This window comes from Bos indicus, chromosome 26 (assembly GCF_029378745.1).
Source record: "Bos indicus isolate NIAB-ARS_2022 breed Sahiwal x Tharparkar chromosome 26, NIAB-ARS_B.indTharparkar_mat_pri_1.0, whole genome shotgun sequence".
Taxonomy (NCBI): domain Eukaryota; kingdom Metazoa; phylum Chordata; class Mammalia; order Artiodactyla; family Bovidae; genus Bos; species Bos indicus.
Genome location: NC_091785.1, coordinates 8,999,380 through 9,015,129, shown reverse-complemented (window position 1 = coordinate 9,015,129; position 15,750 = coordinate 8,999,380). Strand labels below are relative to the sequence as shown.

The 15,750-nt window shown below is 42.3% G+C and overlaps 1 protein-coding gene across 43 annotated transcripts in view; it reads left to right on the top strand.

Moving 5' to 3' along the window:
* The window catches only part of SGMS1 (sphingomyelin synthase 1), a 324,245-nt gene that overhangs the window by 71,935 nt on the left and 236,560 nt on the right, over positions 1–15,750 (top strand). For 5 of the 43 annotated variants that reach the window (XM_070781241.1, XM_070781243.1, XM_070781222.1 and 2 more), the window contains one exon: positions 220–326. The exons of 37 other annotated variants lie outside the window; for them this stretch is intronic. The gene's annotated coding sequence lies outside the window, so the exon portion shown is untranslated. Of the gene's footprint in view, positions 1–219; positions 327–358; positions 470–15,750 lie in introns of those variants that run through there. One more of the 43 variants, XM_070781246.1, reaches the window with a different exon arrangement.

Sequence of the window (15,750 nt, the reverse complement as noted above, 5' to 3'; positions counted from 1 at the left end):
TCTGTTAGGCTCTTTTCTGAGCAGTGACACCTCTATGGGGTGGAAACAACATTTTGTTAAAGAGAACTTCCAAGAATTTTTTTTTTTAATGAGGATAAAAATTCCTAGTAGGTCTAAGGGATGAAATTCAAGTACCTCGTGTTCTACATAGTCTTGTTTTTTTTAAAATCTGTCTCTGGATTTTGCTGTAATGGCTATGCCTTGTGTTTGTTGCTACAGTTGCTGCTGCTGCTGCTGCTGCTGCTAAGTCGCTTCAGTCGTGTCCGACTCTGTGCAACCCCAGAGACGGCAGCCCACCAGACTCCCCTGTCCCTGGGACTCTCCAGGCAAGAACACTGGAGTGGGTTGCTATTTCCTTTTCCAATGCATGAAAGTGAAAAGTGAAAGTGAAGTCGCTCAGTCATGTCCGACTCCTAGCGACCCCATGGACTGCAGCCTACCAGACTCCTCCATCCATGGGATTTGCCAGGCAAGAGTACTGGAGTGGGGTGCCATTGTTGCTACAGAGTGCTGTTTATTTAGCAGAAAAATCATATGACACAGATCCTCGGGAAAGGAAATCGTTTGGTCTCCTCTTATATCATCCAAACAACAAAATCACCAATGAGGGACACACCAGCACTTCTTTCCAAATTTACTGCTTATAGGAATGGGAAGGAGAATTTTTAAAAGCACTGTTGAGGATGGCCACTTCCTCTGTGCTCTGCTAAGGGCAGGAATCTCAGATATGCCAGGCACAGAGGGGCCCTGTGATTGCCTGTAACATTACAAAACTTGCCCTGTTGAGACAGGTTCCCAATGTTCTTTCCACACATGTTTCAGAGAAACAGCTGCCTTGGCATCCTCAAAGCTCATCACTTCCCCTTTGCTTGACTTTGGTAATATTGTACGCATCTTCGTAGAGCGACCACCCATGCCTCAGCTGCTTTCCTTTCATCTCCTTTTCCTCCTTTCAGACCAAACGTATGAAAATTTAACCAAATTATTTACCAGCTGCAAATTGAAGATGAAGGTGATTTCAATAGATCGAACACATAAATGGAAATAAATGGCACACACTTCTCAATTCCTTTTGGGCACATGAAGAGGGGCGGTTCCTCAGGTTCACATCCTCAGGGTTTACGGCATGTTTGGACAGAGCTTACAGAGCACGGGCTGCGTGCTGCAGGTGCCCTGGGCATCATGCTAGCCCCTGCTTACACTTTCTCATTTTCCCTCTCCTTTACATCGTCAAAACCCTTCACCCTCTGTAACCGCAGGGTTGCATTTTAGTGTATTGTTGAACAAAGGGTCTGTCTCAGGTTTACTTCATGGATTTGAAGTTAGCTGGACCTGATACATTGGGTCTGTCTTAGCTTTTCAGTAAAAGCTTTTGATTTAATTTTCTGTTAAGAAAAGAACTGAAATGAGGATAAGTAAACTCTTAGTTGCAACTGAGAATCTAGCTTAGAGATGGGAACACAAATGAAGTGAAGAAGACTCTTCAGCCGACTTGCCTTCGCTGCAGTGGGCTTGTGACATGGTTCGTAGAGTGTTTAGGTTTAGGGGTAGAAGTATGGGGTATAGACCTCCGGGTTCCAGTGTCGGAGAGTGTTGGCAAGAGTAGACGCTGTGGTCCATCCCCTCCCTGTGTGACCTGCACACCTCACCTCTCCTTTCTGTGCTTCCGTTTCCTGACCCGTGAAATGGGACAATAAAAGTAACCCTCTCGGAGTTACTGCGAGGATTAATGGGTTAATTCGTAACACTTCAGACACGCCCAGCATTCAGTAACCGTTACATGATATTGTTTTATGATCACGTTCCTACAAGTTGTGTCAGCACATGGGAGTATAGCAGGTAAGCACAGCAGACATTTAAGAAATAGACGCATCGGCACTTGTACATCCAGATGGGTCATTTTCTTCCTCACAATGGTCTCTGGTAGAAAGTGAGTCCTGACTGTGGTAGTTCTGCCTGTGCGGGACATTTTGGGGGTGTATGCCCTGGGATTGCCTGTGATGGCTCCTTTACTGGCTAGTTTCCTGTCACTTGAGTGACTGTAGGTTTGAATTTATTTATCTTTTTTAAGTTAAAAGATATTTGGAATCAAGTCAAGTGAAACAATGATTTGCTTTAAAAACTTATCTGTAAAGTGTACTCACAAGCATGGTCATTGGATCACACTGTTTTTGGTGGCAACATGCAGATTATTTCGCTTTGGCTTTCGGGAGCCAAGGGCTTCCCTGGTAGCTCAGATGGTAAAGAATCTGCCTGCAGTGCAGGAGACCCAGGTTTGATCTCTGGGTTGGGAAGATCCCCTGGAGGACGGCATGGCAACCCACTCCAGTATTCTGGCCTGGAGAATTCCATGGGCAGAAGAGCCTGGGGGGCTATAATCCATAGGATTGCAAAGAGTCAGACACAACTCAGTGACTTTTACTTTCACTTTTCACTTTGGGAGCCGTTGGTTTATATCTACTTCTTGCTGAAGCAACTACTTCATGCCTGGATATTTTGCCCTCCCTTTCTCCTCCGAAAGTAGAACATTACTTCCCTGTTTCAACTTTGTTTCAGGGGTTTACTCGCCTGCAGGTTATATCCCTATGAAAACTCCTTTTTACTTGAATTTTTACCCCAAACCCTTTTGTTCTAATGGTTAATACTTTTTTTATGACTAGATATGTAACATGTATATCCACTTGCCTTGGCTTTTTAAAATAACTTGATTGTCAGGCCTGATGCACGATGTGCTGGAGCAGACTGGCTCAGGTCCTCAGTCTCCTCCTCTCTGCACCCTCCCTCTCTTCACCGAGATTCCAAGTGATACGAAAATCAGCCTCAACTTTAGAGTCACTCCTAAGTCAGGTTGCCAGCCCCGCTAAGAGTCAGTTTTTCCAGCAGCATGTTGTAATGGAAAATATCTATTTACCTTGAAACATTCAGTGCTCTGCAGAAAGTCAACACTTGGTCTCCAGGAAGGTTTCAGTACTAACATAACTCCCTCTGTGCTGTCTGGATGGTGGCAGATCATGTTAAAAACAGTAAAAACTAGGAGATTAGAAAAAACTTTATTCTCTTTCACAGTTGGCATTACATTGCAGTAACTAACCCCTCTTCCAAAAATATGCATGAATGTTTGCTGAAAAATAAAAACAAATTAACAAATAAAATTGGGACTTTCTGAACAATATATATCATTGTGATATATATGTATGTAATTTATAGACAGCTAGCTTTTTATATTTTTATATGTAATATATAATATACATTATATATAATATGCATATGTATGGTTTTATACATTTTATGTATTAAATACATTTAGCTTTTCTGTTTTCTCACAAACTTTTCTTTATGGTCCTTAAAACAATTTTTTTTAACCACTTTACTTTGACTCATGCTATTCATAAATTCTCCCTCTTCTGACCTTTAGTATTTACAGACAAAAAATATTTTTATGCATATTTTCTGCTTTAGCCTAGATGGATGAAGGCATAGAAATTCTGGTTTCTCTGCTCTCTCTCTCAGTTTTCAGGTGTCTCACAAGCTATTCTTAAACAGACATCTAAGAATTCAATGAGTGGCAGCGCTTCAAAACAGTGGTTTGTAAATATGTGTGTCAGATCTTTTTGAATTTCTAAAAATAATTTGGAGGGGAAGATGAAATGCACGTCTGGTCACTTTAGACACACAGAACCTGGAAAATTTTGTTTACACACCTCTTTTGGATGAAGTGCAAGTCTTTGAAGAATGAAAAGCAGAAGTTATAGGGTGTGGTTGTCTTCAACTGTCTTTCCCACAAGGTCTAATTTGGTTGCTGGAGCTTCAAAGCAGTGCCCTGAGAATCTGATGTTAGTGGTGGCGGCTGTGGGAGGATTTTAAGAAAAAGTAACAGTTTCCACCAGAGTGATTTTAGGCAAAGGTGTGAGACATGCAGCCTTTTCCATGTCTATGCACCAGCATCTTGAGCTTTTCCTAGTAAAACCTGTTTGCAGGGAAAAAAATCAGAAATTCTCTGAAGTGAAATAACTGTCAGTTTTAGTGCCTTCTTCCTAGCAGATTTGTATTTTATCAGAAAAGAAAATGTCAGTCTTTTTTTTTTTTTTTTAAGGTGGATGAGTCCTACAGTTGGTTCTAGTCATGACTTTCGGAGATGCTACTCTAGTTCTCTTGATTGAATTTGCAACAAGCCTTTTTATCCCCCCAAATGTCCTGAGAGTGGATGGCTCTATTACAGTTTCAAGGATCTTGGCCCCATCTCCTATCCTTGAATCCAAGTCCGGCAACTTACAACAGCTCTATGCACTTGGAGTATGACAGATGACAGCAAGTAGAGCTAGGTGGTCCCCATTCACCGAATGGGGGGATGTTCTGGGAGGGGCTCAAGATCATCATATAGGCCAAGCTCTGAAATGTCAGTTAATGCCCCTTATGAGGATGTTGTTAGGGTATATAAGGTATTTAATCTCCAGAGAAAGACAAAATTATGTTGGTGTGCCATATGTAAGAAGCCAGAAAAGTACAAAATTTTTAGGAAATATTTTCAACAACAGGAGTTTTCTTGTTTGAGTTAAGTTGTTATGAGATGTGAAAAATTGCAGTTAAGTGCTGTAATTTAGAAAATCAGACACTTATGTGATAACATTTCTGCTGCATTAAGTCTTTACAGGTGGAGTAGCAGAACTCTTATAAAATTCAACTAGATTGGAAAGCAGAAGATACACGATTGATATTTTTGGTCTTTTCTTCTTCTGTGCCTTTCAAATCTTAAATCTCTTAAGATCTCCAGCCGTGGTTGGTCCAGCTGCCTTGTGGAGTTTCCAGCTGAATGTGTTCAAAGCACTTTAATCCCAGCTGCATCTTGATCTTCTCCGTTCCTCTCATGCTTTGTATCGGGGGTCCTTAGCCCTCAGGGTCTAATGTCTGATGATCTGAGGTGGAGTTGACATAACAGTAATAGAAATAAAGCACACCACAACTGGAATGTGCGTGAATCGTCCGAAACCAACCCCCAGTCTGTGGAAAAATTGTCTTCCACAAAACTGGTCCCTGGTGCCAAAAAGGTTGGGGACCACTGCTCTATATTCTTTCCCAAACCAAGTCACTATTGATTCCATCTTCAAAAAGTATCTGAAATCCACCTACTTCTCTCCAACTGTTTACCACCCACCTGTTCTGGTCACTTGGGTCACCTCAGTCAACACACCTCTCTGTGTTTACTGGGACTCCTTCCCATCTTCTTGAAATGCGAATTTGCTATTCCCACTCCCCCCAAAAAACCCAACCCAAAACAAACCTGGGGAACAAACAGGCATTGCTCAGCTTTTCCGTAATGTCCCATAATCTTCAGTTGAAATTATGATCTTAGAGTCCTGTGTGACCTGGCTATTGCCGGTCCACCCCAGCCTACACACCAACCCCTGCCCTACCGTCTGTAATCCAGCCATGATTGGCTTGGTTTCAGTTCCTCAGAAATAGCATTCACTTCCACTCTCCTCCCGACCTTTTAAGATTTGGTTGACTTCTATTTTTCTTCAGCTCTCCCCTTAAAATGCCGTCATTGTTGTTGTTTAGTTGTTAAATCACATCTGACTCCTGCGATGCCATGGACTGTAGCCCACCAGGCTCCTCTGTCCATTGGATTTTCCAGGCATGGGTTGTCATTTCCTCCTCTAGGGGATCTTCCCAACCCAGGGACTGACCCTGTGTCTCCTGCATTGGCAGGTGGATTCTTTACCACTGAGCCACCTGGGAAGCCCTTAACCTACCATCTTGTCAGGTAAAGCCCTGGGTTAGGTACCATCGTCCTGCATCCCATTGGTAGACTAAGCCCATCCCACCGGTAGACTCAGCGCTCTTGGTATATCCCTGGTACCAGCGTAGAGTTTGGCATGCACTTAGTGATATTTGTTCAGTGAAGGAAAGTAGTGATATTTACAATCAGTTTAACTGCTTCTAAACCTTCCGAGGGGTGGCCTATCTGGTCTGTGTGCACATTTGTTGTTGTTCGGTCACTCAGTCGTGTGGGACTCTTTGCGACCCCATGGACCACTGCATGCCAGGCTTCCCTGCCTTTCACCATCTCCTGGAGTTTGCTCATACTCACGTCCATTGAGTCGGTGATGCCATCCCATCATCTCATCCTCTGTCATCCCCTTTTCCTCCTGCCTTCAATCTTCTCCAGCATCAGGGTCTCTGCCAATGAAGAGGTGTGCACAGAGGTCTCCCCTTTTCTCTCCTGTGCTCGAGGCAGACATTGCTCATCCACTATGACTCCCTTCTCTCGCGCTGGCTCTCTTAGTTACTGTGTAGGCAGCTGTTTCTGGTCTGCTGGCCCATCTGAATTGGCCGGTGGCACAAACCCTCTTTTCCATTTCCAGTGTAGCAGGAAAAGATACATCATGGTTCTTGTTTTGATCTTTAGACATTGGCATGAACTCTCTATGCCTTAGCTTGCATGTAGTCTGATGCAGGTAATCTGATGGTTACCTAAGATAATCTTTCATGAAGATAGAGTAAGAATTACTGAAAAATTAGTAAAACTGTCCAATTATAAGGTAATAAAGTTACAATCAGTGTGCTTTGTATAACAAATACTCATCTTGTGATCAAGCACTTATGTGGAGAATAAAATGTAAAATTTTTAATACACATAAATACAAGTTTTAATTGCAAGATTGCCATATCTGTATATAAGTACTTTACAACAGGGACTCTAATTTCCTCAGAATGAAGTTGATCTCTCAGTTTTTTAAAAAAAATTATTTCTTTTTAATGGAAGGATAATTGCTTTACAATATTGTGTTGGTTTGTGCCAAACATCAACATGAATCAGCCATCAGTATACATGTGTCCCATCCCTCTTGAACCCTTCTTCCACCTGCCACCCCATCCCACCCCTCTAGGTTGTTACAGAGCCCTGGTTTGAGTTCCCTGAATCATATAGCAAATTCCCACTAAATTTTATGTATGGTAGTATATATGTTTGCATGGGACTCTCAAGAGAGAAACCAGTATCATTTAGTTTTTATTTTGCTAGTAAAGAGTACATTTCAAGGTGATAGAATACAAAGTATCAAGAAAAAGCTAGTGTTTTCTTCAGTTTACTGTCATTCCGTGGCCATGTTTCATAAGGTATCCTCATGGATCATCTATATCAGGAACACCAGGGATAGGTTAAATTTATAGATTCCTGCACCCCTCAACTTAACTGAAGCAGATTTTCTGAGGCCTGGAAATCTGCATTTTAAATACGTCTGAGCACCACAGCCATATAATACCTAGTATGCAGTGCATCATTAGTAAACATTGAACAGGATCTAGAAAAGATGCCTGATTCACTGACCTTTTCAGTCTCACCTGAGCATAACGGTGACATCAGACAACATGTCCCTGCCAACACTGTCTGGTAAAAGGTGAAGATATTGATGATGGCCAAGGTTGAAATCAGTCACTGATCTTATACGACCAGAGCGCAGAAGACCAACAAGGGCATTGTTCCCAGAGGCTTAGACACACTCGTCCTCTGGGTACAAACTTGTCCTTTGATCACAGCTGATGTGGGCAGAAAGGAACCAGGCAAGGCAAATTCGGGCCAGTCCTGCGGTGAAGGGTCTGTGCTTCTTGTCTAGGTCTCTGGAACAGCCTAGCAGGGTTAGGCTGGCAGGGGTCTTCACCTTCAGCGGGGCTCCCTGATTTCCTGCCTTCCCTGAGAGCCCAGAACGCAAGGAGAAAACTTGCCCCGAATCAGCAGTCAGAAACAATAACAGCATTTTAAAGGTGGCATTGACAAGCGTGTAGGATGTGGTTTACTTGTAGTAACTGGTGTAATCAGCTAACCGGAGAGGGGCAGTCCTGGGTGCTGGTGAGAAAGCACGTCACGGCAAACTTCCCCCTGGACTGGACTCCTTAGAGAGGTTACAGCTCTCTCTCTCCCATGCCTACAGCCTGCTTTGCACCTTTCACTTTCTCTGATCCTATGACCCTTTATGGTGCTTAGAATTTGCATAATTCCGTATCAGATTGATAATTGTTTTCTGTCATTTCCTAAGTGTTCATTCCATCTCAGGAGAAAGAAAAGAGATTCTCAATGGGTGATGGTGTCCTCTGCACCCTCGCCCCACCCCACCCTCTCCACCCTAGTGTTTAGAAACCTGTGAGGACATTTATGGTTGTCGTGGTGATGGGGGGTGTGTATCTTAGCACTGAACATCCCCAGGGTGTGGGTACTAAGTGTCCCCCAGACCGCAGACGGTTGCATACAACGAAGGATTGTCCTGTCTGGAATGCTAACGCACCCGCAAGAGAAACACTGGAGCTCTTTGGGTTTGCCCCCATCTTGTCCAGCGGTTCCTTGAGAAGAGACCTAGCGTTTATCACGCGATGAATCTGCGCTACTTAATAGATGCAGTCTGGGCTAAATTGCATGCCGGGAAAATAAACAAATGGTCGAAGCCATTTTTGTGAGTGGCGGTTGTGCCCGGACAGTGGAGCTGTCCCTGTTCTTGGATTCTGCTTTGCAGCGTGGCCCTTCCCAATGGTACACTGCAGATGAGAGTTATGACCCAGACCGTAAGCCTGAGCTGCTGCCGCTGTCCACTCAGCAAACGCTTTGGTGCAAAAAAAAGTAGCACTGTCTGTTGTCCCACTGACGCCTTGGTCTCACAAAAATAAACAGGGTGATGCTAAGCAAATTGAATATTACGCCATGAGATGGGGGTGGGGACAGGAAGTTCAATATTTTATCATGGATGCCATCCTAGGTGAGTGCTCATATCAGTGATTCAGCTAAAGCTATCAAAGAAATGACAGATGGATAAAAATTTAGGAACACAAAAGAGAGGGTGATATCAGCTCTTATTTTAAAAGACTAAGAGTTATACCAGAAAGCTTGTTGACCTAAGGATACCCCCTAGACCCTGGGATTTGAATACCTTGAAAACCGGATAATACTTAGACCAACAGTGAAGGCGACAGGAACAGACGGGGAAAGGCAGCCTCGTGACAATGAGAGGAGCGCAGACTGAGATGACTCAGAGGGCCAGGCTTTCCTTCCAAGGTCCCCGTGACCCAGTGAGGAACAGAGTGTTCTTCCTTGGACTCCGTGAGCCTACTTCTAGGAGTAATTTCTCAGGAAACGAGTAGAGCTTTGTTCAGAGACTTAGTTCAGAGGATGCTTAGTGAGCGTTGTTTGAAACTGAACACGGGAAGCTGCCCAGATGGGTGGCTTGGGTGAGGATGTTTTGATTCATCTGTGTAATGGCATATTCTGTAACCATGACAATGATATTGAAGAAAAATACTGACATGGGACAAAATGTATAAAAAATAGGCTGTCATAGAATATATAACATTAATATTTTCAATAAAGAAATAAGTAAATATAAAGGGAAAAAACCTGGAAAGGCATTAATCAAAATGTTCGCTTGGAGTATCTTTAAGTGGTTGAATTCCAAGTACCTGGAATTCTTTCTTGGGGCTTAAGTTCTTAAAAGGTTTAATTTGAACATGTGTAATTATTTTTGTGGTTAAATAGCTTAATGCAGGAAGTCAAAATATTTCAATATTTAATCATTTTTAAGTCCAAACATTCCTGGTGGTTCTGAGGTGGTTAGTCCCTCCTGTCTTATTCTGGGTTAGTTAGCACAGAGGAAATGAGATGAGGGTTCTGATCACAAGGAATAAATGTGAGTGAAGGTCAATCAAACACTGGGAAGAAAGAAGGGATATGAATGTTGTTGAGAGGAATATAGATAAGTTAAGTCAAATACATTAATAATGACTGTATTTGCCCAGTTTGAGACTCTGCTTAGGAAATTCCCTCCTGATCCATCACACACTCCAGTCTCTTAGGGTGGCCGGGAAGCACCCACTGAATCTCGGCTTGACTCGCTTGCTCCGATGTGAGAGCGTCTCCTGTGCTATGAGATTTCCAGCCCAAGGCCTAGCCCACGGTCGGCTTCTAGTCCCAAAAGGGAGGCCACCGAGCTGTGTGAGGGAATCAGTCCGTTAAGAATTTAGGTCTTATTTGAAGGAAATACTTTGCAGCAGCATTTCTTAGAATATACTTAGTGGGGCACTATTCCTATGAAAAGGCTCCGTGGGGAAAATAGAAAAGGAGGTGGGAGAAAGCTGTTTGTGACAGGAGACAAGGAGACAGGTCAGCATGTCCACCAGCCCCAGGCCGTGACTCACATCCCACAGTTAGTGTGTTGAGGCTCCGGAGGTCTTACCTTAAAGACATCCTTTGGGTTTGGGTTAACCCTGAGTTTACTAAGTTTAGTTAGCTATAGATTTTTTTTTTTCGCATGAAGATTTTTACAACTATTTAGGTGAAGATGGATACTCTTGTATGTGAATCTAGGGTAGCCTTTTGTCGGGAGGATCCTCATTCTAGCTAGAGTTTAGAGCTGAGAGCTTTGAGGGGATGAAGCACGCAGGGAAATAAAGAATCTTCTCCACCCGTGGTGTGTCCTCGCTCTTCTGGGAACAACACTGTAAAGTGAGATCCAAGTTCACTTGATGATAAGAAGTGTCTGTCTAGCTTAGTGGTCTTCGTAGTCTAGGATTCTGTTTTTGTTGAAATCTCGAATGACTGAGGTTGGCAAGAAATACTTAATAATGTTAGTGCCTTGTCCCTGTCTTCTGATTTCCTTTCTGTGAGTCTAGACTGGGCTTCCCAGGTGGCTCAGTTGTAAAGAATCCCCCTGCCAGTGCAGGAGACATGAGTTCAATCCCTGAGTCGGGAAGATCCCCTGGAGAAGAGAATGGCTACCCACTCCAGTATTCTTGCCTGGAGAATTCTCATGGACAGAGGAGCATGGTGGGCTACAATCCATGGGGTCACAAAGGATCTGACACGAGTGAACGACTTAGCCACACACACGAGTATATGTTACTATGTGAAGCTCCCCTTCCCTCAAAGTTTTATTAATAAGACAATGGGCATATAGTACTTCCAAGCCATTTCCTCTTGAAAAGAAGAGGGTAGACAGGCTGCTAACACATTCTGTAGAGGAAGGGTCCCTGGTTGTCACACCTGACAACTCTCTGCTCTCCCTTGCTGGAGGGAGGAGTTCTGGAGAGCAGAGGGGCTTGTGAGCCAGGGGTGATTTCTGCTGACCCCCTTGACCTGGAGATACTGAGATATCAGTGGGCCTGGGCCTGCTGGAAAGTCTGAGAGGGAGAGTCAGACTGGGAGCTGATGCTTGCAGGACCACTGCCACCTACTCTGGCTGCTGTGGTTCTGTTGGGGCTGGAACACCGAAGCAACTTTTTAAGTCTGGGGGGTCAGCGGGGGTCACCCTGAGATAAGAGTTTGATTTCTTAAACTCCATTATAAGGCCCCACACGGAAGACCAGGGACATAGAAAGATAGTGTAGAAAAGAGGTATTTTCAGTAAAAATTGTTCGTGTGTGCTCAACTCACTCAGTCATGTCCAACTCTTTGTGACCATAATTATGGGCTGTCCATGGAATTTTCCAGGCAAGAATCCTGGACTGGAGTGCCATTTCCTTCTCCAGAGCATCTTTCCCATCCTGGGATCAAACCCACATCTCTTGTAAGAGTCTCCTGCATTGGCAGGTGGATTTTTTTTACTGCTATGCCACTTGGGAATTGGCTCTGATTAAAAAAACTCTTTAGACCTTTTAGGAGAGTGCTCATCTTGTGAAAATGCTGCCAGTAATACATGTGGAAAATCTGCAGAAGTGCAAGTAGTGATAACTCTGGGCAGTGCATCTTTTCTTTTTCTTTTTTGACATGAGCTCAAGCTAAAGCAGACCTCTGGGAGGTTCACTGGGGCTCAGGCCTCTCTGAGGCTCATCACGGAACTGCAGGCTCCCTTCCTCCTGCCGTGCAGCCCGCACCTTCACGGTGCAAAGCTCAGTCAAGTCCTCTTGTGGTTCTGGTGACAGGAAGTGGGCCAACAATGGGTTTTGACCCAGGGGATTAAAATGTTCAACTCTTCTGAGTTCAGCAAGAGCAAACAGTTTGTCCTGTTTTCATCAAATGAGACCCCTCTGGGAAATGAATTAAAAGAAAAGTATTCCTGAAAAATAAACCTTTAATTAAAACTTTGTTACTGGCACCTCTAGTAAAACCAAGTGGAACACATTACCCACAAGGCGATTTTAGATAAGAAAATAAACATCTAAACGCCTCTTCCTTTCTTTAATAATTCTACATTGGTTTGGTTCCTGTCACAAATGTGGAAAAACAAGATAAATGATACTCGTATGATTCTATTTTCTGGCTCCTGAGAATACTTAAAGCATAATAGACTCATTTAATTCTGTAGCTGGAATGAACCTTAGAAAGTCGGTTTTTGCTGAACATCAGGGTATAGATTAAAGATAACAAGGACACTAAATTCCCAGGAACCTAACTCTTGAGTCATACTCATGTTGGTAAAGGGATGGAAAGGAGCAGTGAGCTTTTTACTGACAGATGGGACAAAACCTCCCTCTCCCCATAAGTGATGTTTTCACTGCGGTGTTCCAAACCGGAACCTCCTTTTTTTTTTAGCCACAGTGTCCGCATGTGGGATCTTAGTTCCCCAGTGAGGAATAGAACTCATGCCCTCTTCAGTGGAAACGTGGAATCTTAACCACTGGACCACCAGGGAAGTCCTCAGGCACCTCTTCCTAACAAATGTTTGACATATTTCTTATGAATAGCCAAGGCACAAATAAAAAAGAGTGGACACTTAAAAAATGGTATTTGTTGTTTTTAATTGTGAAATGGTTCATTCAGCTATGTCTGCATGCCTACTGTGAGCTGGAAGCTGTTCTAATTGCTATGATAAGCAAAGAAGAAAGGTACAAAAACATTATTTTGTCAACTTACATGGTATATTTTGCCTATTCCTTTTCTGTGTATACATATTTGTATGTTATCTTATAAGGATATGTTTGTATCCTGTTTTCCTCATTTAATATTATATCTTAAGCATTTCTGCATGATTGCAATTTTTAATGTTGGCATAGTATTCTGTTTTGTGGCTATTTCACAATTTCTTAAGCCATTTTCCTGTTGATCAATTAGAAATGTTTAAATTTTAGTAGTGAAAACAAGGATAAACATTTGATGTATGAAAGTTTATACTCAATTCTAATGGTCTTCTTAAGATAGGTTCAAACTGGAACTGCATCAAATGATATGAGCTTTTTTAAGGCCCTTGGTACATGATGCCAAATGCTTTCTTGTATGGGAGAAAGTATTCATTTCACTTTATCCTCATGTTTCTTTTTTTTTTTAGTGCTGCTACATTAGAAAGCATTTTGGATATTGGTCTTTCCTAGAACGTCTTGTTTCGGGGACCAGCTTCTCTGCGACACCTTCCTGCCCGAGGTGTTTTCAGTCATCTTATTTAGTACTTTGGTGGCTCTAGTGGTAAAGAACCTGCCTTCCAGCGCTGGGGACGTAAGAGACCTGGATTTGATCCCTGAGTAGGGAAGATTCCCTGAAAGAGGGCATGGCAACCCACTCCACTGTTCATGCCTGGAGAATTCCATAGACAGAGGAGCCTGGCCGGCTATAGTCCACGGGGTTGCAAAGAGTCAGACATGACTGAAGTGACTTAGCATGAACACCCACATTTAGTACTTTTAAACTTGATAGAAAGAAAAGGTATTTATTTTGATATAATCAGTGCCTCCTTGAGCACCTTCTTTGAAGTACACTTTAATATTAGACTCATAGTAAAAATATAAGGAACCATGTAACACTGCTTCTTCATGTATTAGATAAGCCATTGTTTAAAAAAAAAAAAAGATTCTGTTTCTCAGTACCTAGGGGGAAAGGCCCTTTTCTATTCTTCCTTTGATCAGAATTTTGTGGCCCGCCTCATTTCCCCTTTTGCTCTGGCTATTAGGACTGTAGAAATTTTACTGTTCAAGTATACCAGCAACATTATCTTGTAGTTGGAAAACCAACTTCTTTTTTCACTTCATAACTTTATATTTGTGACTTCAAGTACATATGTATCTTTTATTGAATGTTGTCCCAAATCTTTCTTGCAGATGGATAACATGTCAATAATTCAATAAAATGAACTGCTAATGATGAGGTGATGATTTTAGATAAAGAATTCATTTGGCTTGTATCTTTAAGATTTTTGGACAGAAAATTACATACAGTTTTAATTGGGTATAAGAAGGCTAGTAATTTGGGAGGAAACATTGGGGCCAGAAAATTCTGATACAGCTTTTATAAACACTCAAATTGTGTATGTATTTTAGCAACCTGTATTATATTTGCAACTAGTATTATGGTATGGCTGATGATTAATTGAGAAACTTCGTATTTAACTAGTGTATATTAATGTGCAGTCTTTCCTGGGGATGTGATAATGTTTGAGGAGCATGGTGACTGTTTAAAGTACTTAGTACATAAAAAAACTGTGCTGCTTTTTTGCTTTAAAGAAGAAAATGAGGATTGGACAAAGAAATTGCAAAGGACTTTGGGAAAAGAAAGATCCTTCCTCATATGTGGCACTGAAACGCACAGCAGGCTTAGTCATGCCTTCCTCTGCACCCTTCCGCACTCAGCGCTCTTTGCCAAAAGCTCTAATTAGATGGTATTGTAATTATTTGTTTACAGTCTCTGTCTCTATTAAAATCTAGTTGGCCAGGCCTTGTTCTTCATTGTGTTGGCTGTGACCAAGCACAGTTCTAGCTGTAAATTTTTAACGTATATGATTCATGTTTCTGAAATAGCAGGTTAGAAGGCACATTTTAGGTCAGTAAGTATCTCAAAATATTGGTAAATATTTTGAATAGTCAAGAGGAGTTGGGAGGCGTTTTTTTTGCTCCCAGTGTGTTCCTTCCAAAAAAAAAAAAAGAAAATCATAAAATCTACTTTCCTGAAATCCCCTATTTCTTTATTTTTTTTTTAATAAAAAAAATTGTTTTTGATGTGAACCATTTTTAAAGTCTTTATTAAACTGTTGCAGTGTTGTTTATGTTTTGGCTTTTTGGGCATGAGGTATGTTGGGATCTTTGCTCCCGAATCAGGAATTGAACCCTCACCCCATATTGGAAGGCGAAGTCTTAACTACTGAATTACCAGGGAAGCCCCAATCTCACATTTCTTAGAAGTATTCAGTTGCAAGCAGCATTTTGGCACTGAGGCGTGCTTGAATGGGCTAAGTGATCCTTCCTGGGCAGCCCTTCTCACCCATTCTCCCCTACATTTTTTTTTTTTTTTTGTGGCCTTGGAGTGGTTTGTGGGTTCTTTGTTCCCCGACTCTGAATTGAATCTGGTCCCTCAGCAGTGAAAGTATGGAGTCCTAACCACCAGACCGCCAGGGAATTCCCTCCCCTACAGTTTTATATTTTTCTGGATATGAACATCACCCATATTTATTGGCGTCCTGTGGTCTACCCGTCCATGTATTGTGCTGAGGATACAGTGGTGACCAAAATGTGAACTCTGTGGTCAAAGGTGGAGTTCATATACTGGAAGTTTTAGAAGCAGACTCAAGTCTTAGACTACATACAGTGAACTTCCCTGCTGCCTTCATTTTTTTTTGTTGTTGTGGATGAGTTGAGACGTGGAGAACCACAGATAAGTTTGCGAGTCACTGATTTGACTATTTGTGATAAGGATCCTCTGCTATAGACAAAATGAGAAAAGGATATTTCAACTCACCTTTTCCTTCTATATCCTCACCCCAAGCACATACTTGGTGCGGTGCTGTCAATGTTCATTTTCACAGCATCCTTGCTCCAGAACCCAGTTTGTTCTTGTGTGGAAATCTAGTCACT